The following is a 23,234-nucleotide window of genomic DNA, read 5'->3' on the forward strand; positions in this document are numbered from 1 at the left end:
TTAGCTGGTGGCAACAGCTGATTTCCTTTGTTCTTTCTCAGCTCTTCCCTGGAGGGGGGTGTGAAAGGGCTTGAGGGTACCCCACAGGAAGGAATTCCCAAGTGTGCCCTCCTCGGTTCTCAAAGGGGTTTTTGTCCTTGGGTAGTGGCAGCATCTACCTATCCAAGGTCAGAGAGAAGCTATAACCTTGGGAGTTTACTACAAGCCTAGAGTATCTAGAGAAAGGACTTCAGTGGCCCTTGAGACTCTTTGTATGAAATGGTGCATGCGTGCTTATTTTTGCAAAAATCTAAAGCACATCATATTGCAGTAGCATGTAGCACTGCCTCAGCCAGGTTTGGACCCATTGTTCTAGGTCCTGTACAAATGTCGTGTTCTACACTGTTGTGCCCCTAAGAGTTTACAATCTTAAAAGAGAAATGTAAATGAGAGAAACAAGTGAACAGTTCTTAGGAGCAGTAATCAACTCACCTCACACCATGTAGCTATCAGGTTTTAGTTTACTGACAAGGTGAGTTTTGAGAAAGGATTTAGAGGCTAAAAGGACTTTATGGATTTGGACAAGAAACTTTTTCATTTCATAAGGGGCAGCACAGGAGAAATACTTGTTGGCGAAGTAGAGATACCAGTGATTGTAGCTTCAAATCACTTCAGTGAAGGAAGGAGTTGACTGAGCTCAAGTAGGGTAGATAGGTAAGGCAGGGGAGAGTTAAGGGTTTTGAAAGCAAGGATCAGTTTGATACAGCAGAAAAGCCAAGGAAGGGATTTAGAAGGATAATCTAGTCAGGCAGCCTGAAGATTATTTTAGCAGTATTCTAAATGAACTTGAGGGGGAAGTTTAGTGGCAACTACATTAAATCAAGGTGCAGGAAGATCAGGGTTTGGACAAGAGTATCAATAGCACAGGGATAGAGAAATGGTCAGATCTTACAGTTGCTATGCAGTAAGAAACAATAAGGATTACTCAGGATTTGGATGTGTGGGTCAAGATAGGGCAGAGTCAACAGTGAAATCAAGATTACCAGTTTGAGCAACAGGAAGAATGGAGGAGTTATGTACCCATGAAAGAAGGGGAGGGAAAAGAAGATCAGATCAGTTTTTGCCATGTTAGTCACCAGCTGAAACTTGTCTTTCTGGCATATTCCCATGAATAGACAGGAAGGTTTCTGCCTGTTTGTTTAATTAAAACCCAATATCCATCCATCCACTCTAGGAACTAGTCATAACTTAATGATAGGAATATTATAAGAACAAGAGACCGAAGGCTTATTCAGTTTAGTACAATTTACAAACATGCTTCCAATTAAGTTTATCCAATTCTTATTCCTGCTGAGAAGCAGAAATCCAATTAACAGGTAAAGTTTCTATTTCTGTACTCCTTACAACACTAGTCAAGATTGAATGATAAAAATCAACAATTTCAATATTAGAAAGCTGCAACAGATTTCTTGTTATGGCTAAGTGAAAATTCTATTCTAGTACTATTCACTTTAGAAACCTAATTCCACAAGTATTCTCTCTCCAAAAGAGTTAGATCCCACTACTTTACACACAATCCTGCAGATACATCTTTCCACCCAGGAAGGAAGCCAATGCCTTGGCAGAAGATTTAACCTCACTCCATAGAATTTTCCATTGACTTAATCAGCCTCTTGTATATATTTCTTAAACAATTTCAGCCAGAGTAGTTTTAGTGTATACCACCTCTACAGAGCAAGCAAACAGCTTCAGCTTTCAATGGACCTTTCTGACATCTGAAAGCATCATTGCCTGAATTTAAAGAAAGTCATACGGAAGACTAGAATGAAGTAGTCCTGATTAGACCAACAATATCACTATTGGATATTGAGACCTATTAGGACATTATCCAAGACATCAAGAAGTTGAGGCAGGAATAGAAGTAGTATTAACATACAAGTGTGGCAGAAAGTGTTCAGTTCTTCCAGACAGTATAATGACCAAGTTACAGAACCTCCCAGTAAAGGAACAGGGACATTAAACCAAAGATGAGGGCAAGAGGAGCTTCATATTACCAACAGAGGACCATGCTAAGGGACAAGAGGAGGAAAGGCATTTAAAATAGACCCAATCAGCACAGCTATTCCAGAAGAGTTAGAGACAACTCACTCAACCAACTTTCAATAACTTCCTTTTATAGATGCCAAAAAACACTTAATTCCAGCCCATTCTATCAGACTCCATAGACCTCAAATATCCTTTTAATAGTGTTTTGATAGGGCAGTATGCCCTGTCCCCTGAAACACAAGCTCTAACTTGAGCTCCCTTTAAGTGTTCATTTGAGCACTGAGAGCTCAGGTGACCTGTAGTCAAGAGATTGGGGTCTTGGAGACAGACAGAAGACAGACGCTCAAAGGCTTTATATAAGGGCCTGGGTACCCTGCAGCAACCTGAACATGATTTCTACTGTAAGGCTGCTTAACTCTAAAAAATTAAATGACGAGTTTAACTATGAAACTGAACACAATCAGAATTATCACCTGTCCGCTTCCAAGTTATTTAGTATTGATTTCCATTTATTTTATGCAGTCCTTCAAGTTCTAGTTTGACATACTGAAGATTCATATGAACGGTACATCATATAAGTTGTCAGAGTCAAAGCTGAAGGTTTGGATAGTTAAGCAATGGACAAATGGAGCTTTTCGCATTTATCTGAGAACATGTGGAAGGCAGTTCGGAACTATGGGATGAGAATACTAGCTGATTTTTTCTGCTAATGTTATTTAGCAAAATTAGTTATCTTTAGGTTTCGAGTTAGTTTTCATCATTGATATCAAGAAGACAGTTCACCATCCTCACAGCTATTGTTTCATGGTATCTGCAAACTCCGGAAGACTGCACTGCATCAGTTTACATGGTCCATATTTTCAAGATTCTAACCCATATGGCTGTGAAAATAATTTTCAAAATGGACTTTGGGACTCAGTTTTACAGCAAAGGGTGTGTCATGATCATGGAATACCTTGTCCCTGCATCCGTCTTAATTATTGTAAGAAACTCAAACAGAAAACGAAGTATGGAACCCATTTCTCAGCAAAGGGTATCCCAAAAAACAGCCCCTGATTCTAGAAAGTGTCTGCAGAACACATGAAACAGAGTGCAGTCTACTACAATTAAATTAAATTAGATGTGGTATTGTGGATATTTTTGCCACCTCCAGGAATACTCTTAAGTTTTGAGATATGCATGTAACTGACCTGGCACCCATTAGTTCATTCAGACCTACTATACTCATGCTGGCCCTTGCTAAGCCCATCTATGCAATCTATTTGGTGAAGGGAAAAATTGCGATATACTGTGCTCAAGGCCTGCCACTTAGGTAGCTGACTAGTTAAATCACGGTGGATATCTCAATGAAAGCGTCTGCTCAGTACAGAACAGTAGTCAATATGAACAAGATGTTAGGATTGCATGGGCGAGATTTATAAATGCATTTATAAACACCAAAGGGATGCGTTTGCCTTTAAAACTATTCTAGTTTAGTCCCTATTTCTGCAATGGGGTAACCAGAGAAACATACAAGAAATAGGAACACTTTTGGTGCAGGTTTTGGAATTTCTGCTTCAGTTAATACCTTTGTTGTTGCAGGGGCATTAAACCTATGATATCAGCAAGAAGAATGTCATATTACCAACAGAGAACCACGCTGAGGGACAAAAGGAGGAAAGCCATTTCAAAAACAGATCCAATCAGAGAAGGGGCCAGTCAAAAGAGATGTGAATATTAAGTAATTCTGTAAATGTTTTACTCTTGCTGACAGCCATCAGCCAAAATACAGGAATTTCATATTATAGGGTTTTGAAAAAATGTCTGAGTATGATCAATACATCTAAGAAGTGCAAGGAACTGTACATTCCCCATTTCCCCCCCAAGCTGTACAGTTACTCATATCTGAAACTCAGACTGGCTAAAAAATCCATTTCAGTACTAGATTATATAATTTACAGTCCTCCATCCCCACCCAGCACTAGCAGGCAATTAAAATTCTCATTTGTGTAGCATGGAGATACAATGTATCATTTAGGAGAAAGAAGCAAAGAAAAAAATATGCCCTAGGTTTAGAGATTAGGATACGATTCTGTGACTTTCCTGGACTTCTGCAACTTCTTCCAGGGCAGTGCTGAAACAGCTGTCAGCTGCAGGGCCACTGAAACAGCAGCTCCAGGGCTGAAGCAGCGGCTCCAGGGCTGAAGCAGCGGTGAGGGTTAGGTCAGCTCCACTGGGGACTGGGGAAAGAGCAGTGGCTGGGACTGGGTCAGCCCCCGTGGAGCTGGAGCAGCTGCCGGAGGTCAGTCCCCAGAGTTCTGTTAGTTGTCCCCACCAGGGAATTTTTACTAAAACGTCAGGGACAGGCCATGGGCTTCCATGAACTTTCGTTTATTCCCCATAACCTGTTCCTGATTTTTTTAGTAAAAATATCAGTGACAGAATCTTACATGCATACTTTCTAAGGTTAACTCATAGTTTAGAGATTTTTGCTAGATTAGTATGGCCCCAGAGCAACAGTAATTTAGAGAGCAGAATATGTAAATTTATGCTAAAGGACAGCAACTCTCCACCCACGATACAAAGAGTAGTCAAGGATTGATGATTTGTCATTGACACTTTAGCCCCCCAAAAGCCTCCTTGCGCCCCGCCCCACTGTCCACACAGGATTTCCTTTTACTGACACCCTGTGGCAGACGTAAAGAGAAGGTCAAATTCTAGTACAGAGGGTGAAAAACAAAGGCTGAATCAGACACATTGAAACAGAATTTCTCCAAGCCTATGCTGAGGTTATATTTTAGACCAAGAGACCCTTCCGATCAGCTTCTATTGAAGATGTCAAATCCCACTTTAAGGGCAGTGAATCATTTCAGTCCTGAGGGTCTAAAACCTACCATAGAACTCAACCCAAGCACTCTGAAGGAAAAAAATTCTACTTTGAGACCACACACATTTGGAAAAAGTCATCTTAACTAACCGATCTGCTCCTCCATGCCAGCCAATGAACACGCAGCCTGCATTCCCAAAATACTGACAGCCTAGATGGGTTGGATTCACAAGTCTTGGATAAACCTATGCCATTCCTAGCTGGTGAATGTATCATGAACAGAAGTGCCAATGGCCCATTCAGGGAAGGAATCTTCTCCTTCAAAACACACAGTAATTCAATACTGAAGAAATTCACCATGGATCCATCATTAACTATTGTCCAGGATTAAACCTCTGAACTTGCTCATAAATGGAAGGAGTTAGCCAAAAGACTAACTACAAGCTCATCAACAGTTATCCACAAAATGCTGCTGTCCACCAAAGAGGAGTGGTAGGGATTATGGGAAAATATGCTAAAATATTTAAAACCACCCTTCAGAGAGGCACCCAAAGAGGAGTGATCGGAAACTAGACCCCTCAACTGTAAAGTCCCACGTGGATCAGTTTTCTTTCCTGTCCTATTCAACATCTATATGCAGCTGCTAGTCTTACCACTCATCATAGACTCGAGTGCCAGCAATACACAGATAATAGGGATCTACTCATCCATCCCCATGTACAACTATTACACCCAAAAACATGCAAAAACATAAAGGTTGCAAAGTCAAGCACTGAAAAGTTAGGAAATGCCAGAATTAAGGCTGCCTATGAAGCCTTAATTCCACCCCTCTGTGTGTATGCATTACGAAACAGTCTTCAATTACTTGTTCATATACTCACCCTTGCACCCTCCCCCACACCCTACCCCCAGATCCCTGCCTCAATGCACAGAATGGACCTGTTCTGGGGAGGAATGAGAGTTGTGTAGTAAAAGACTTGGTTGCCAGAGCCCTGCTTCATTTGTTGCAAAAAGTTGGAAGGTGTGTAGCTCTTATACAATACTTTTCATTAGTGGCTCTCAAAGTGCTTTACCAAGAAGGTCGGTATCATCATCATCTCCATTTTACATATGGGGAAATGGAAGCAAAGGAAAATGAGGAATGCACATTGTATTACATGACTTGTCTAGCATCACATAGGAATTCTGTGGCAGAGGAAGAGATAGAATCCAGTTCTTCAGGGTGGCATTCAACTACCAGAACCATCCTCTCTCTTCCTGCAATCCCCTGCCTCATCTCTCTTCCAAGAGAGGTAGTGTGGTCTAGTGGATAGACAGATTAAGTCAGAATATGTGGGTTCTGTTCCTGGCTCTGCCACTGACCAGCTGTGTGCCACTGGGCAAGTCACTTCTCTTGGTGCCTCTGTTTCTTCACCTGCCTTGCTGATTTAGGGAGAATGACAGGGTTAAAAATCTAGTTCATACCTGTGGCTTCTTATTGCTAGACTTTACAGGAAAGACAAGATGGTACCTATGAGTTGTAACAAAATAGTACCATGAGACAAGTTTCTTACACTAAGCTATTTTGTCCATGAAATAGCAACCCTCTATTTTAAAAACTACTAAATAAAATGGAGTAGCATTGGAAAATTAAAACATAGTAAAGAAGGGAATATTCCAACCTTGAGGATGTGTCTGAAGCAACTTGTCTAGATTTTAACCATGGTCTCCAAGGAAAGTATCTGAAACCTTATGTTTAGACCAGACCATCCTCTCCAACAGGACCTGAAAGCATCATTGCTACTGTGGGTACCAATTTCAAGTTAAAACCAAGAGTCTGGTGGCACCTTAAAGACTAACAGATTAATTTGGGCATAAACTTTCGTGGGTAAAAACCTCACTTCTTCTGTTGAATTTCAAGTTAGCGTCTCAAGAAAAACATTTAAAACACTCACCTACCCTACTTGACCCTTCTTATAAAAAGATCCTCCCATCTTCCCTGAGTTGTGTAAAAGGCAGTAAAACTAAGATAGAGGAGCTGCTCCAAACCACACTGTTTTTTCCAATCTGCAGGTAGTCAGATAACAGCAATTTTTCACAGAACTGATCACTCCTAATTAATCTTCTCAGTGCTCCAGTGAGTTAAGTATTAATAACCATTTTCTTTGTGAAGAGGAAGAAAGAGGTTAAGTGACTTGCCCAAAGTCACACAGCAAATAACTATCAGACTGATAGTTTAACCTAAACCACTATTGTGAATCTGGCAAGTCAGCCAGCCTCTGTGTAATATGGGCCTGATGCCATCACACCATTACACAACACATTATCTGAGAGAGATGACAGACATGTAATCACAACTGCCCCATTTTTAAAAGACAGCATAATTAAACATTTATGGTAGCTTGAGAATCACAGATCTGGGCCTGTTTCCAATTTTGTCATAGTCTCAGTGCCTTTGGTTGCATGCCTAAGTGCTTCAACTGCCCTATCAGTAAAGTGGGGACAATACAGGAGTTTGTTTCATAAGCTGGTGTGTGGTTTCACTAAATAAGTGTGAGGATAGGATATTAAAGGCAATTGTTGGAATAGAAGTGGACAGAATTCTGGCCTCCTAGCCCTGTTCACATTTCCTAGGCCAGAGCTCATGGAGGGTTGTAGGGTCAACATCTTCAACAGCCTCATGGAAGCATTAGCAGGAGGCAAGGTGAACCATAACTCCCCTGTAGCAGCTACTGGCATTAATTACATAAAAAAAGAGTACTGTTTGTAAACTACTGCTGTATTTAGCAGAGTGCCCTTTTTAAAACATATATACATTTCTCACGCTATTTGTGCTCTTCACTTATTCTTTCCCACCCACATGTTCAGTTTCTCAGCTGGAAACAAGTAGACCACAGGACTTACACTATGCAACTCCAGCTACGTGAAGAATATAGCTGGAATCAACATACCTTAGGTCGAGTTACCGCAGAGTCTATACCACGGGGGTGGAGGGGGAGGGGAGGGGGGTCGACAGCAGAAAAACTCTCCCATCTACTTCTCATTGGGGATATAGAGTACAGGGGTCAACTGGAGAGCAATCTGCTGTCAATTTGGCAGGTCTTCACCAGATCAGCTAAATCTACCACTGGTGGATTGATCTCAAAGCATTGATCCTGGCTGTAAAGTAGACTTGCCCAAGTGTCTCCAAAATGCACTCCCAAAGTGCTCTGTAAGCCAATGGCCTACAGTCTAGAGTTAGGGAACCTGTAGCCTAAGCTAAAAAGTATTGTGGTTGGATGTTCAATAGCAACATCATTAAGAGGATCCCTTTACTAGACTTGATGTTTCCCATAAACAGCTGGAAATGGGTGCTGTCCCATTCAAGTAATTTGGGGGAACTAAGGAAGTTGTGTGTAAGAGTCATGCATAATACTCCAAATATAAATAATGCTGCGAAGTTGTACAAGATTTGCTGTGCATGGCTGAAGTGAATTTAGCAGGCCAAACATTCGAGACATTTGTCAGTGAGGGCTATTCCCAAACATACTTCAATTTTCTATCTCCTGCTACTTTTAAATAGCAAGATTGATGGAAGCTTGAGCTAACAAACAAAACAAACAAAACAAAAACAAACAAAAAGTGTACCTATGAGCAGAGGCTAGTGGTCAAAAATTTCATCCTGAAGAAGCGACAGTTTCAGAAAGTTATGCATCCGAAGAAGTGGGCTGTAGTCCACGAAAGCTTATGCTCTAATAAATTTGTTAGTCTCTAAGGTGCCACAAGTACTCCTGTTCTTCTTTTTGCGGATACAGACTAACACGGCTGTTACTCTGAAACTTGTCAGAAAGTTATGACTGCTTGAAGACAAGTGTTTCTGTCCTAACCACCTATAGTACTCCTTATAGTTAAGGTTGCTAACACCCTCACTGAGCTAAAGCCTACGTGTAGAAACTTGAATTCATTAACATTTGTGATGCATGGAGTGATTCTTGGATAGAAGTATTAATGTTTAGGATAGTATTGAGTAGGGTGGATAAAAACTTATTTTTTTTGAAGTCAAGAGATTTTTTTTTTTGTTTGTTTTTTAATAAAATGTAAGTTTAGGCCTTAACATAGGGTATTATTTTCCAATTTAATCTGTTAATGTCATTTAATAGAAGTACAAAAAAATTCTGAAGTGTATAGCAGCAAACCACTGAATTGGTGAAAGTCACAGGCTAAGCTCCTGGAACCAATCTGCTGAAGTGCTAAACCAGCATTTGAGAGAGTTATCCTCCTCTGCAGGTGCCGAGAGAATATTTTCTTCATTTTCATTTTTTCCCCAACTAGTTCAGTTCAATGACTTGTTCAAAGTTAAATAGCCATTTGGGGGTTGAAAAAGCAGGAAAGCTCGTTTTCCTCTTCCCAACTGTCAGGGACCTGATCCTTACACATCACCCTACTGGGGTTTTGAGAGAACAACACTCAAATCAGGTCCAGTCACTCCAGTAGGGGCACTCTATAGCACTTCACTAGTCATGAGTTCTCAGCCTTCCAGCTAAATCTTTCTGCATACTTCCTACCTTTCAGGGTCCCATGGGACAAACAAAACTCAGGAGTAGCAAACACACAACAACAGAGGAGAAGAGACACAGATAGCTCAAACAGGAACATTAGCCTCCACTCCCTCAGAGGGGCCCTAGCCAAGTCAGAATTCAACTCAAAGTCCACTGAAGTTATAGAATACAGCACCCCTTATTCTTAGGGGAGTTGGATTCTTTTTTACGCAAGCTTTTAGGCTCTGCTCACCACCAGGCCTCTTCCCAGGAGCTGGGAAGCTCAGCACTGTTCCCTCACACAACTGCCCTTCCTCATTAAATTTCCTCCTTTTAAACTCCTCCTCCATTCCTGGCAGGACTTGCAGGTGCAGAAGGGCAAGGCTACTGCAGAGCAGTTCCTTAAACCTTTCCAGGTTGGTGCAGGGTTTATACACCTCCATCACACGAACTACGATTAAAAACTACTAGTTTTAAAGTGTTGGAGGACAGAGAGACCAGAAAGCATCAGTTCAACTCACTACCTACAGAAAAAACAGTTCAGGTAAACTGTTTAATAAAATCAGTTTTAAACACAAAACTTGTTTTGATAAAAAAAAGTGTCCATTATAGTTAAGGTACTTTTATTTAATAAAATAATTAAATGCTGTTTTTGTGCATTGTTAATTGAGTTTTACTTCCCCTCAGAAAAGAGCTTGACACAAATCACATTTAGTAAATAAGTACTTCATTTTTAACATGCTGAAGTGTAAGAATTAACAAGCTATATAGTTGCTTAAAAGTGTGTATGATGCATCACTCGGTTAGCAAAAAAGCACCAAGTTTAGCATAAAGGTTATATTTAGTTACAAACCAACACATATTATAGGTTGGTAACCAGTTAAGAATCCAACCTCTCTTTAGGAAATCAAGATGTACAAATGCAAAACAGTAATAAATTTAAAGCAAGGTTTCCTGCTTGCTGATTTAAACCTGATTAAAAACCCCTGGCTGCAGAACTCTGTTCTAGAATCCAAGCCCTCAACCTTTTTTTTGTTAGAAACAATGGCTGTGGAGAAGCATTCCAAATATAAAGTTAACTAAAGCAGCATTGTCTTCCTGAATTTACTGGCAGCGTGAAACAGTATTTCTAAAGAGGGTAAACTAACCCATTCATCTGAATTCATTTTATTTCAGAGTTAATATGCAAATTTCAAAATCAGCATGTTTAGTTACATCACTGACTATTTTAGTTTAAGTCTCCCGCTGGTATATTTATCCCACAATCCTAGACAACCTCTCCTTAAGACAAAAGCTCCAGCTTCCTCAACATCCTCTATTCAGTTGTCAAAACTTCCAGTTCCATTTTCTCCTCTAACCCCAACATCTACATGCTGATGTGGAGCAACTTAAAATTAAGACAGTATTTATTCTATAATGACTAGTTCATATTTACAAGACAAGGAACTGCAAAACTGGTAATCTAATCTGAATTGTCCTACTAGGTGGCGTACCCCTGGTCTAAGGCACACGTGCCGAAGGCAGCACAGCACACAAGCTGATTTTCAGTGGCACTCACACTGCCTGGGTCCTGGCCACCGGTCCAGGGGGGTGCACTCTGCATTTTAATTTAATTTTAAATTAAGCTCCTTAAACATTTCAAAAACCTTATTTACTTAGCATACAACAGTAGATTAGTTATATATTATACACAGAGACCTTCTAAAAACGTTAAAATGTATTACTGGCACACGAAACCTTAAATTAGAGTGACTAAATGAAGACTCGGCACACCACTTCTGAAAGGTTGACGACCCCTGTACTAGACCAACTGCTTGAAGATGGTCTAGTACATCTTCAGGATGGAGAAATTTATGTACAGGAATGCCAAAGCATATGTGCACTCAGTTCTTGCAGGGCACTATACAGCTCTGTAGTGTGGATATACTTTTGTTAAGGAAGCAGTTGGAATCAGTACTCTTGTGATCGTAGCAGTAGGGCAGGTATTCTCAAACTTCATTGCACTGTGACCCCCTTCTGATAAAAATTATTACATGACCCCAGGACAGGGGGGACTGACGACTGAGCCTGCCTGAGCCCCACCACCCGGACAGGTGGAGGGGCAAAGTCCAAGCCCCACTGCCTTGGGGGGAGGGAGAGGGAGGCGGAAAGAGAGTGGGAGGCCAAAGCCGAAGCCCAAGGGCTTTAGCCCCAGGCAGAGGGCCTGTAACCTGAGCCTGCCAGCAAGGGCTGAAGCCCTGGGGCTTGCGCCCTGGACCCCAATAAGTCTAAAAACAGCCCTGGCAACCTCATTAAAATGGGCGCTCGACCCACTTTGGACTCCCAACTCAATTTGAGAACTGCTGAGCTAGGGCTTATAATGAAAAGCAGGTGGGGAGAGGGGAGGAAGGAGACAGCATAAAAGACATTAACACTAAAACAAAGCACTAGCATCAGCACAGGATGTGTTTAACTTGCCCTACCCAGCTTTGTACCAGCACCGATTACTAGTATCATGGGTGTGCTTCCACACATCCTTGTGAAGTTGGATGGTCTGCAGAGGGCAAGAACAGCACTATTGCACTGGAACTCATGTATAAACAGCAGCATTTGGTATGGAGAAAAATACTACACAAGTCTTCTAGGCATTTCTTTCTGCCACTGGCTATGTGACACCAGCACCCTTTCTTGAGAGGCAGAAAAAGTGACAGGCCTCCACAAAGAAGCTTGCTACACCAGGTGACAATATATCCAGATTTTTATAGCTCTTAAAAATAAAGTTACACATTTGATTTCTAGAGGTGTTTTATTCTCTGCATATGCTTAAGTAGTGCAGTTATACTATGTTTATACAATTTGATCTTTCTAGTGCTGCGTCATTCAGTGCACACACACGATACATGGAGATGTGTGTTCATGTTTGATATCTCCCAGCTGGGACGGGGGAGGGGAAAAAAGTGCCAAGAGTCTACATGCTTAGGAAAGCAAAGCAGCTACCTCAAGGCCATGGCAACAAGTTTTACTACAGAAAAAGCAAACCAATTGAGTCAACTCAATAGCAGAACAAAAGAAAAACAAAAAACCCAACCAACCAACTTCAAAAGACAGTAATTGGAGTTACAGCAAGCAAGATTAAACAAGCAAGATTTGGGGAAGGAGTACAGTACAGGTAGATGGAGCACAAGTGATAAGAATTTTGTTTTTTAAAGCAATCATATGACCTACTCCGTAGATTTCAGTTTGCCATTACACCAGCTTGACTTTGCCACAAACAAGCCATTAAACAGGAGGGGCATTAAGGCGAGAGGGTTTTCGTTAAGGACTGACAATGCTCAGAGCTGGGAAGGTCATGAAGGAGACAACATACGCTGCTGGAGAAAGGATGATTTAATAATTTGACAGACAGTTGAGACAAGTGAAATGACTTTAGGGGCCACTACATAGCAGTGCAACAACTGGTGGTTTTTTTAAAATACATAAAGTTTTGGCTCCATGGAGGCAGGAATATTTTTTTTTTTTTTAATTCCTACTATTCCTAACATTAGTTCAGCTCTACTGGTGTTAGCATTATTAGGAGCTCTACTATAGACAGGATGCCAGGTAGCACAAGTAATTGTAGAAATGCCAGTATAGGCCAGCTACCAATCATCATGTCCTGCTCAAAAGCAGTCTAGATTGGGGGTGGGCAAACTATGGCCCATGGGCCACATCCGGCCCACAGGACCGTCCTGCCCGGCTCCTGAGCTCTTGGCCTGGGAGGCTAGCCCCTGGCCCCTCCCCCGCAGCCTCAGCTCACCCCACCACCAGCGCAATGCTCTGGGCGGCAGGGCTGTGAGCTCCTGGGGCAGCATAGCTGCAGAGCCCGGCTTGACCCAGTCCTCTGTGCTGCGCGGTGGCGACAGTGTGGCCTGCTGCCAGCCACCGGTGCTCCAAGCAGTGCAGTAAGGGAACAGGGGAGGTTGGATAGAGGGCAGGGGAGTTTGGGGTGGTGGTCAGGGGGTGGGGGTGTGGATGGTGGTTAGGGGGAATCAGGGGTTGGATGGGGCAGCAGGGGGCAGGGGTTCCAGGGGCAGTCAGGGGACAGGAAGAATGGGTGGTTGGATGGGGCAGGAGGTCCCGGGGGGGGGGGGGGGGGGGGGGCAGTCAGGAATGAGAGGAGGGGTTGGATGGGGCAGCGGGGATCCAGGGGCAGTCAGGGGACAGGGAGTGGGGTGGTGTGGATGGGGCAGGGGTCCCAGAGGGGCCATCAGGGAACGGGGTGTGGGGGGGGTTGGATGGGGCAGGAGTCGCATGGGGTTTCGTAAATTGTATGGAGGGCCGGGCCACGACCCCCTCCCCTAACCGGCCCTCCATACAATTTACGAAACCCCATGCGGCCCTTAGGCCAAAAAGTTTGCCAGCCCCTGGTCTAGATCATGGCTAGAACCATTTTACCAATACTAGAGCTGCTACCAGTGGGAAGTTTATTTAGTGCAGAGAGAGGTTTAGAGCTGAAATGCTATTTGGTAAAAGCTCCTCATACCCAGACCTCACTTTTGCTTCCCCCAGTGCTAAATACGTGATGAGGAATACAAATGCAGACACAACCCACATTCAGTATTACCTATCTGTTCAGTACTAGAATAAAAGCAATATTTGTAGTTCTGCATTAGGTAAATTCATTCTTAACTTTTGATTAAACTGCTACACAGCAACAACTGAAGTATCTAGAAGTAACACTTTCTAGAACAGGTATTCCAGAATAATGGTAAGAAATGTCCCAATTAGTTCAGAAAGTAACCTAGTAGACAAATTGTGCAACTGTTTTTCAACCAGAGAGCACAAAGCTAAAAAGGAACATTTTGATCCATTTAGCCTATCACAAACAAATAGTAATTAACATTAATAGTTAATGAAATATAAAGTCAGTTTAAGTAATGAGGGTATGCTTTCAAATTTTATTCGCAGTTGAAGTGTGAAAATCTGAGGATTGGGAAATGGGGCTAAACATACCCAAGAAACTTCCTGGTCAAGCAAACTAGGACCTGTTACTGTAATGTGAACATCAAGTGACACCAGATTAATTCTAACTCTGTTCCAAACAAGATTCTGAGTTATGCATTTTAGAACTGGCTCTAAAGGCTGAGGCCTTTGCTCTGACCAAGGCTTAAGTACATAGATTTTAACCGTAGAGTATTTGGAACATTCACTCTAAAGAGATACTGAAGATTGAGGGCGCTTCTAAAAGCATGCATGATTTGGCAAATATTCTATCACTCCCCAAAATTCTTATATCTTAAGAAATAGAAACCAATTCTAATACAACAGGACAGTATCTAAAGAAACTGATCTGAAGTCCTAGGAACAAATATTTATTTATATAAAGATAAATTGCTTGCAAACCCAAAAGTTTTTCCTTAATTTAAGAAAAAAGGAGCCAATGTTTCAGGTTCTTGAATAAAAAGACAAGCTTCAATACTTGAGCTCTCTCATCTATATATTTCACATTAGACAATGATCGACAATCTACGCATAAACTTGGAAGGTTGTGGGTTTGTTTTTTTGTTTGTTTGTTTTTTGAGAGGGTAGGGTTTATTTGGTAAATGTTGATTTCATCATACACAATCAACAAAAGTTTATAGATGGGAAAAATGACACTTGAGAACTTTGTTTGACTTAAGAACAACAACTTTGTATAGTTTGATGTGTAATGTGACAATTTATGTTTTAACAGCTATTAATTAAGCATTAACTTTTTGAATCTCAAGTCTACCATCATTAAATAATTGCCTGATACACCATATTTTCTTACAACTGTGAAAATTTAAATTGATAATACCCATGTTTTTTGAAGCTTGTTATCAGTCAAAATTATAAAAAAATAAAGAAATATCAAGCTCAGTCAAGCCTACCTATATCTAATGGCATATTTACCATTGACTAGTTTCGACTATTAGACCAGAGACTGTCCACATGCTGTAGTATTAAGGCTTTCTATCAGGCTCCAATTCAAATACGATACCACAAAATCATCATATTCCAGGAAAGACACGATAACCCACCACAGGCAGGGAAATCCTGTTATTTGTTTGCAAAGCTTTTCTATACATGAATTTGATTTCCCCCACCTTCGTCATCCCAGAGTAACTTAACCCTCATCCTGAAAGCTAATGGCATGATGTAAACCCTCATTCCCTGTACATTAAAGTTTGCTTTCTAAATTATTTCTACCAAAATAATGTATTAGTAACAAGCACAATGTTTATCCTGTTTTAGTTACTACCTGGCTATTTTTCAGCAGCCTATTTACTGGAAGATACCTATTACTCTACCCTATTGCCTATGCACGGTTGTTCACCGTAGTACAAGTTTTACTGCTTTACATCTCAAGTGGCTTAAGTGATGTGGCTTCTAGTACTTCGCTTAAAGAGATGTCAGTCTAATAGGCCTCATTTTCAAGAAGCTTTTTCTGGCTTCAATTGCAGCTATCTTCTTTAAATACCACCATATTATTTGTATTTGTGCCCTCCTGTATCACCCAAAATAATTCCTCTCCATCACTGGTATTAATTTATAAATATCTGAAAGGCAGTCACACACCCCTTCTCTCCAGTTGCTATTTACCCATTAGCACACATCTAATTTTTCCCCCCATTAAATACCCACCTCCCAATTTTTTAATCTTCCAATCTCACTTCCACTTGTCGATATCTTTCTAACAAAGATGAGTCCATAGATGAATGCAGTGTTCTGGGTGCAGGATCACCAAGAATATACAGAGATGTATTATCATCACCTCTCCTGCTCCATGACTTGACATATGTCTGCATCTGCAGCACAGGAACTAAATTGGATTTTTAAAAATCCCACCATGCTGTATTACATGATTTGTGTCCAATTTACTGCCCATTAACACACTCTTATTTTACCAGTTTCTTGCTTTCAATTAGTTTTGTTTCCATACACCCGCACCCTCAGATGTAGGTCTGCATTTTCCCCCAGACATGAATTTAGTTTTAAGAGTCTGTATACGGGATGGGTTGATACCATGAAGGAGTAGTCCACACTGGAAATCAAACTATAGCTAAAATGGATAAACTGCCACCTGATTAACATGTGTAGCAGTGAAACATGGTTAACATTTCAACTTTTGACAAATTAAAAAAAAAAGTTATTGTTCAAAAATACACTTCAAATGAAGAAAGCCTATTCTGGCTCAATCTCTTGGAGTCAATGAAACCAGTAGGCTTTTCCTTAAACACTAAACTACAGTTAAAATTAGAGAGTTCTAGTGTCAGGAACATATGTAAATCTGATGCAGGACATGATTTTCAAATAGCTTTTGTATCACAACAGTGATATCAGTAAGAGTCACATTAAGTCTCAGCTTTTCTTTTTGGGGGAAAAAAGGTCAGATTGAAAGCTGGCTTTCAAGGAGGATGTGAAGTTAAATGTCTATCCAGCCATTTCTATCTGTTTTGCTCTCTGCGTTTACTTGCCTTTACTCTGTCCATGTGCTTGGTTCTACATTCAAGCAATCTTTCAGCTTCACAACTACACAAACTACTATCCCTGAAAGCACAAGCACACTATGTTCTAGCAGATCTTAGATTATAACAAGTAGTACATGGCACTATGATTGATAAGAACTATGTTAATAACATGAACATAAGACTAGCAATACTAAGTCAGATGAATGGTCCATCTAGCCCGATATCCTGCCTTTTGCCAGTGCCAGATGCTTCAGAGGGAATGAACAGAACAGGGCAATTATTGAGTGATCCATCCTAAACCTCTGACTGCCAGAAGCTGGGACTGGATGATGGGGACACCCAGAGCATGGGGCTGCATTTCTGGCCATCTTGCCTAAGAGCCACTGATAGACCTAGTCTCCATGATCTTATCTAATTTTGTTTTGAACCCAGTTATACTTTTGCCAGGTGATGTTGCAAAGGCCAACTAGTTCCACAGGTTGACTATACGTAGAGTGAAGAACCTGGTTTTAATTTTAAACCTGCTGCCTATTAATCTCATTGGATGACCCCTGGTTCTTGTGTTCTGTAAACAAACAATTAACATTTCCCCCATTCACTTTCTCCATGCTATTCATGATTTTACAGATTTTTATCAGACCCCCTCCCTTAGTCCTTTTTCTAAAATGAACAGTCCCAGTCCTTCTAATCTCTCCTCGTATGGAAGCTGTTCCCTATTCCTAATCGTAGGTTGTCCTTTTCCAATTCCAATACATATTTTTTGAGATGGGATAACCAGAGCTGCATGCAGTATTCAAAGTATGGATGTACCATGGATTTATGTAGTGCCATTATATGTTGTGTCTTATCATCGATACCTTTCCTAACGGTGTTTAACATCGTTAGCTTTTTTGACTGCTGCTACATGTTGAGTGAATGTTTTCAGAGAAATAGGACTCCAAGATCTTTCTTGAGTGCTAATTTTGACCATCATTTTCTATGTATTAGCTGGGATGTTTTCCAATGTGCATTACTTTGCGCTTAATATTGAATTTCATCTGCCATTTTGTTGCCCAGTTTTGTGAGATCCTTTTGTGACTCTGCAGTCAGCTTTGGACTTAACCATGTGTGAACTCTGCCACATTGTTTACCCCCTTTTCCACATTCCAACATATAAAATTTTACTGACCTGCAGTCAATCACCAGTTCAAGGAATATCAGCAGTATGCCTATTCCTAGGAATCTAGTGCCTGTCATTTACAGGCAATCTTAGGAAAGTTTCCTAAAACCTCCCCACCTTTTTAGTCACTATATTGAAATATGCTCATTTTCACCTTTACACTCACATGAATATTATACAATAAATGGGAATTTGTACAGTCAGTAAAATGCACATATCTTTAGAACAATGAACATCTTGCTTTCCAGAATTTTTTTTGGAAGAGTTCATGGTGAACCTGGAATCAGAGATTGACCAGATACCTCAGCCTCCACTTCCAAATACCAATACTTTCTTCAACCCCCATGTTCAAAACCCAAGGATGACTTAGCCCATTCATTCTTCTGAGGGAGATAATTGCAGAAGACTGAATTTTACTGTGAATTGAGTCTTCTGGGTAAGATCTTAGAAAAGTACTCCTGTCTCTTCAGCATGAACATTAAGAATCCTTCACCCCACCCCCATCAAATGTACAAGCATCCTTTACCAGAGACAACCCTCTTCTCACTATTGTAAAATTTTGTTGCTTGCAGATGTGTTGCCCCCCTCCCTCCACCAAGAAACAGACAGCAGCTATATTATTAGCCACCAAGATTACGTGTCATTTTGTAAGCTGTAGGAACTGAACACCTGATAAAAGAAGTTAGCAAATGTGTGGATGCAGTCTAATTCAGAACTTTGCCTTCTGTTGTAAAAATAATAATAAAGCTATTATGGAGTTTATACACCTCTACCTCAATATAATGTGACCCAATATAACACGAATTCAGATACAACTCAGTAAAGCAGCACTCCGGGGGGAGGGGCTACGCACTCCGGTGGATCAAACCAAGTTTGATATAACGTGGTTTCACCTAGAAGGCGGTAAGATTTTTTGGCTCCTGAGGACAGCGTTATATCGGGGTAGAGGTGTAGAAACTTGGGGTGATGGGAAACAAATTCTCATCTTTTGAGCCATGCATAATTTTCTCTAAGTACAGTATTTGCAACATGGTTTCATATTACATTCCAATGTTTTCAGTTAAGTGGGTCTTGAACTGAAGTCAGCCACTTTGTGCCTAGTTTTCCCAATAATCTTGATAGCACTATTAATTAGCAGTAGTATCAACCCTCCTCCTTATACACATTACAAATATAGCTGAATGCTGTACTGGGTGATATGCAAGAGATTAATGTCACTGGTCTCAGTAAGAACATTGCAAAAAATTGTTACTAGACTCCCTATTTATAGACAATTTGGTTGTGTGTGCTAAAACAGGAGTCGTCAGATGGAAGTAAAGACAATTCCACTAATTGCATATTTGCATAGCCAAAGCAGCCAAGTTCTTCTAACCCGACAAGAAAGGGCTATTATATGGCAGGATGGAAAAATATCTGTCCACACAAAACTGATTGCCACAAGCACCTGAATACCATTAATTTAAAGAGACTAGTTAACGAAGTCATGCTCTTAAAACTGACAGCACATTTGATATCATAAAGAGATGTTACTAGAAATGTTCTATTTACAGATTACTGCTGATTTCAGGTTTTATAACTGGCTTTTGTTTCATGATTTTCTTTGGCAGAATGTTGTTTTATCAGAAACAGCTGCTTATTCTCAAGCATGAGAAGTGAAGATACTTTCCTACCATAGGAAACATAGGACTTCATGTAAATTGTAGAAGCTGGGAATTCAAGGAAGACTAGGCCCATGCCACTTTCAGCTTTTCCAGATACAAGAACTATCAGCTAGCTATTGCTATGAAAATCCTCCAACATGTAACTGATTCACTTACTGGCATAATATACTGCTCTACATGTAGTCTTAAGAGCTAATTCATAATAAAATTTACTTCAAAACATGTAGACAAATCTAAGACCCCTTAACCATGAAATCTTGTTATAACAGTGCCACTGCCTTCCTTGAGCATCAGCAGATTCAGGAAAGGATAGTCACAGTTCATGTCTACTACTACCACCAAGTAATCTACAATGGACATGTACTCTGATATCATTCCTGGATCTCAAATAGCTTTACAAAGACGTTAAATATTGGCCCCATTATACAATTAGGGAAGCTGAAGCAGAGAGGTGACATGATTTGCCATGGAATCCAGTACACCAGTGGCAGAGATTAAACTAAGGAACAGAATCCAGGTCTCCTGAATTCCTGTCCAGCTGACAGTGCACTGTATTACACTGCCTTCACATTAAGAGCCCATCTTACCCTACCACAAAAAAATGCCTCTTGAGATGCTACAGGGCTCTACTGGCCTCAGTTATGTTTACTGGTTTACAGAAGTGTCTTCGTAATCGGTGTATAGATGTGGCATCACTGAAATAGCAGAAACCGAGGATATATCTTTTAGCATGTTACAAGGTAAATAAATCATGACAAGCAGTACCCACCATTTAATAGGTTTCTTAGGTGGTTAGAAGTTGTGTTACTTAGTCTTTGGAATCTTTAATCTTTAGTTGTTACAGCCTATTGTTTAGGCAAAACTACCAAAGCTGTATTTAGGCCCCCCATCTACCCTACAAATACAAGCAATCCTGGAATCCTGAATCACAACATATAGCACAGAGACACCCTAACTTAGTTCCCAACTAAGCTAGATAACATGGTTTAAGGGAACAACTGTTGTACAGCCAGATTATCTTACTGGTTATATTAGTAGTGTAAACAGGCCTCAAAGTCTTAAGGATCTGATAGCTAAACAGGGGCAAGAAAACTCAAAGCTGATTTTTTAAACCTTTTCTGCCTAGATGTTGCAATATATCATATATTAGAGGCTTTTGCAATTTATGTTTTGTTATCCAAGACTTTGCATCTTAGATACAATTAGACATTTCCTTGCTTTTGAAGCTTCAGACTAAATGTTATCTTAGTGTGCTTTCAGGGTCTAGTTTTGAAGAGATAAATAATGTTCACAGAAACAAAACACTGGCACCAAGCCTGTGGTCCCTGGCTGGAGTAGTACTTAATTGGTTCCATTCTTTCCTCTGAAAGAGGAGCATTAGCTGATTTATAAAATCCTGAAAATTGTGGGGTCTTTGCTGTGCTGAAGCTGTCGATATTGTGTATTGTTTGTTCACAGCCCCTGAATGTTAACCATCTTGAGGTTTGAGACTATGCTCTCCTAGGAAGCGGGAGAGTGATGCAAATTCATTTCTCAAGTTGGTCTGACAATCAGGGAGTGAAATGATGAGCCAGCCCATCTCTTTTCCTGAGGCTTCTAAGAATGGGAGGCTTTGTGGGTGCAGCAAGTTTTAGAGAAAGTGTTCTTTCATTTTATAGAAGGAACATAAATGTACATGCACTTGAAGTCCATAACTGAGAGCCTTTTAGAAATTTAGTAAGTGTGGTAAATAAAAATTAAAGCTTACCACACAGTTTGTTAGACAATTCTGAATACTGATTAGTAATTAGCCATCTCAATAGACTGCCTTATTTACAATATTTACGCACTAAAATATTGCTTTTAGGCTCATTGTACTCATCTGGCAATTTTAGCCTTTTAATATGTTAAGTGACAGTTTAACTTTAAACATCAGACACTTTAAAAAAATCATTAAGAATATAAATATCGAGAATTCAGGGGTCTTTTTAACAATAGCCACCAAATCTCAGAACTCCTGGGGATAAGGGGGGAAAAAAAGAAAATAGGGTACACAGTGGAAATAATGACATCCTTAATTATAAGATTGTTAGCTGATGCTTGACCTATACATGATATTTCTACTTGTACATATGTACAGAGACAAAACAAATGTTATTCATTGAGGAAAACGCCTTCATTTTGTATTTTTAATTTCGTTTTTAAAGTTTCTTTCTCTTGTGATAAAGGATTTGGCTGTGTTTCTTAATTCAGTGTCCCTTACTCAAGTTGCCCTGTCAAAAGATGACAGCCCCGAGAACTCCATGAAACTCAATATTCAAGTATAAATTTAAGCTTATGCTCTCAAATAGAAAAATTCAGAAAGTCACCCTTTTCAGAAAGTAAACTTTTATGATGTGGCCTTAAATCCAGTGTATCAATAGGGCTGCTGAACAGGATGAAGAAAGAAGACTGGTTACACTGAAACTCACCCTGAATTAGGATGATTAGTGGATGGCTGCACATATCAAAACCACCCTGAAAATAAACCGAACGCACTCTAAAGGCGTTTCCAAACTGTATGCCAGACTTACGAGGTGAATTTAAGCCAATGCCAAGCTCTCATTTCTTTCCCCTTGTGTAAATGCGACACAATCGGGCCTCACATGTAGGCCTCTCTCTCTCCATTTCAGGCAGGACCTTTGTTCCATACGTCGATGTTTTTCCCCCAAAGCCCGTGACACAACTTTCCACTCTTCCCCCTATTATTTTCCAGTTCACAGTCTAGACTTTCAGACTCCCGATCCCTTAAAACACCCAACTGCGGAGAAACCCGATGAGCCAGTGCATTAGGAGGCGGGGGGAGGGGGAACAATAAAAAAGTTGAACAGCAGGAAGATGGGCCTGTAGGTCTGGTAAAAGCCCCGGCATCGGTTTGTTTACCAGACCCAGACAGCCCGGGCAGCAGCTAGGAAGGGATCGGCGCGAGTGCTGTGAGCACCACAAAAAAAAATCTGCACGGCTCCCCAATACCCAGCCACGCTCACCGATACGGTATCACGGGACTAGCAGTAAAGGGGGTGACGGGGGAAGAGAGAATTTACGTGTGAGTATTATGCAAACAAACGGCAGGACCAAGGGATTAGTTACTTCACTGAAAGCAACAAAAAAGAAAAAAAGAAAAGAGGGGGGGGGGGGAATCAACTCTCAACCGATGCGGGTAGAAATAATCCTGTAGTGGGTAGTCAGTATTGTAACTCGAATCAACACCCTATCCCCCCGCCTAGGAAATATGGACGGCGGCTGATTATTTTGCCTTTTCTTTCTCCGGCTGGGATTTTTGTTGCTATTATAAAAAAGGACACTCAATAGCTCCTTAAAAAATAAGTATAACTGCAACAGGGAAAGGGGGTTCATGTGGAGGGAGGCAAATACAAATCGGGTTCAGTAGCGTCAACCCTGACACTAGCCTTTTGTATTAGCAACTACACAGGCCACAGAGCTAGTCGTAGCTGGTGCGGAGGAGAGTCCCCCACCTTGGGGCTCCAGGCTGTCGGGAACATTGCGTGAGGCAGGGACTGGGGGCAGCTTCTCTCCTCTCCCCTTCCCCGTGAATATTTTGGGGGCGGTGGGGGTGTACTGAAGTCAGCTTCCAGTGGCTGCTTGGCCATTTTGTCA

General features: G+C 40.9%; 1 protein-coding gene across 4 annotated transcripts in view; it reads right to left on the reverse strand.

The window, feature by feature from the left end:
- The window catches only part of TRIP12 (thyroid hormone receptor interactor 12), a 172,410-nt gene that overhangs the window by 148,611 nt on the left and 565 nt on the right, over positions 1–23,234 (reverse strand). The gene's annotated exons all lie outside the window — the stretch shown is intronic.

Source organism: Malaclemys terrapin, chromosome 9 (assembly GCF_027887155.1).
Source record: "Malaclemys terrapin pileata isolate rMalTer1 chromosome 9, rMalTer1.hap1, whole genome shotgun sequence".
NCBI classification, from domain to species: domain Eukaryota; kingdom Metazoa; phylum Chordata; order Testudines; family Emydidae; genus Malaclemys; species Malaclemys terrapin.